This window comes from Panthera uncia (genome assembly GCF_023721935.1).
Source record: "Panthera uncia isolate 11264 chromosome B3 unlocalized genomic scaffold, Puncia_PCG_1.0 HiC_scaffold_1, whole genome shotgun sequence".
Taxonomy (NCBI): domain Eukaryota; kingdom Metazoa; phylum Chordata; class Mammalia; order Carnivora; family Felidae; genus Panthera; species Panthera uncia.
In genome coordinates, this window is record NW_026057582.1 from 2,228,437 (window position 1) to 2,230,699 (window position 2,263).

Consider the following 2,263-nt stretch of genomic DNA (forward strand, 5'->3'; position numbering starts at 1 on the left):
CTGAGCCATGCAGGTGCCCCTTGTTTAATCCTTTCAGAGACTCACTGAAATACTGGGTAGGTCTTATTGTTATTCTTGTACTTCTGAGGGAACTGAGGCACAGAAAGATTTCTAGTTTTCTGAGAAGTAAGACCCATAAGTACTCACTGTCTCAAGTACTAACGAAAACTACAGGGTGAATCTGAGACCTGATTCAGCCCAGGGGAGTTAGGCAAAGCTGTCCTGGAATGGGCAATGCTGAAATGGCTTTAGGTTGAGCAGACAAAACCAAGGTGGCCCAGGAGGAGCATCCAAGGTAGATGTCTCGGTAAGTGCAAAGGCCCTGAGGCAGGAGGGGGGCAGAATCAGTTGAGGGGCAGCAAGGTCAGTGAGACTGGAGTCAGAGAGTAAAGAGAGTAAGAATAGGGGTAGAGGGTGGAGCAGGGCCAGACAGCCTGCTGAGTCTGGAGACCAGAGAATATACAGTCCAAATAGGGACCCTAGGGGAATGGATATTGTTGTACTTCCACTGGGACAAAGACAAAGAATGGTGACTGTCCCAGACAAATTCAGGCACCTCATCACCCTACTTAAAAGCCAAGGTAGAGGAGCCTAGGTGGCTTGGTCAGTTAAACGTCTGCCTCCCTCTCAAAAAACAAAAAAACCAAGGTAAAGAATTTGGTCTTTAGCTTAAAACCAGTAGGAAATCTCTGGGTTTGAGCCAGGTGGTCTGCTCAGTCCCACCTCCTCCCTTATAATTTGTACTTTGAAGTATCATACATATGAAGGGCACGAATATTTAGAACGCAGTTTAATTTATATGTATGTATAGATCTGTGTTACAAGATGGGTCTGGTCAAGACACAAAGTGTTCCTAGCCTCCGGTTCATAACGTCTACTCTGAACTCTAACACCAAAAGATGGTTTTTGCCTGACTTTTAAAAATTAAGGGACCGGGTTCCTAGGTGGTTCAGTCCATTGAGCAGCCAACTCTTGATTCTGGCTCAGGTCATGATCCCAGGGTCCTCAGATCAAGCCCCGAGGCCAGCTCTGCGCTGGGTGCGTAGCCTGCTTAGGATTCTCTCTCCCTCTCTGCCGCTCCCCTGCTCGCACACTCTCTCTCAAAAAATTAAATAAAGGTGTAACATATACAGTGATGCGTACGGTTGGAAGAACGTTACTTACATGTAGTGCTGTATAACCAACACCTCAATATAATTACAGAACACTTCCCGCAGCCAGGATGGCTCCCTCCTACCCCTTCGCAGTCAATACTTCCTCCACAGGGGTAGCCACGATTCTGATTTGTCTCCCCAGATTAGTTTTGCCTTCGGTTTTGCGCCTTCAAAGCTCTACCTGCTCTACCTCCGTGCCCTGGATCCACCTAAGCCCCCCACCCACTTCCTCGGGTCAGGGTTCCCACGGCCCTGCACCCTCGCTCCGGCTCTCACCCAGCCCGTGGCCTCAGTGCCCTCGCACGAGCTCCAGGCGGCCCCTGCTGTCCTGACGCCAAGGGTCTGTTTGGGTGGGGGAATTCTCCCTCACCTTCCTTGCCCCAGCCACCCAAATGCACCAAACAATCTCAGGGAAGCAGAGACTCTCCCGGGACACCCAGCCTGGAGAAAGCCGGCCGCTTCCTACCCAAGTGTCAGGCTAAGACATTTAGTTTGCGGTTGGGGTAGGCTGGACGGCGGAATCTGAAGCGGCCACTGCGGGGGCACCACGAATTCACGAGGTGCAGGGTGACCCGCTGGGCCGCCGCTCTGCAGGGGCCTCCGCCCAGTCCGGGCCGCGCGGGCTCGCGTGCAAGTCAGGCAGGCACCCGCTTTCCAGGGCCGCTCCGAGCCCGGCCGCGCCTAGGTTTTAAACCGGCGGGTCACTCCGCCGAAGCCCCCTCCACCCCAGCAAGCAAGGGGGTTCCCCCTCGGGGCCCGAGACGCGCGCGTGCGCGAGCGCAGACCCCGCACACCCGGGACCCGTCCACGAAGCGCTGGCGCACGCCTCCCGGGCGCCGTCGGCGCACGCGCGGGCGCGCAATCTCGGCGGCGCACTGGCTCGGCGCTCGCCCCGCCCCCGCCGCCTGGCCTTCCCAGCATCCCGGCCGCCCTACGGCAAGCGGCGAGGTCCCGTCCCGCCGGGAGCCGGAGCCGGGAGCCGGGAGCGCAGGGGCGGGGCGGCGCGCTGAGGTCAGCGCGGCGGCGGCCGGCCCCGCCGTGGTTGGCTGCGCCCGCGCTGGCCGCGCCCTGGTTGGCTGCGGGCCGCGGGGCTGGGCCGCCGGGTCGGG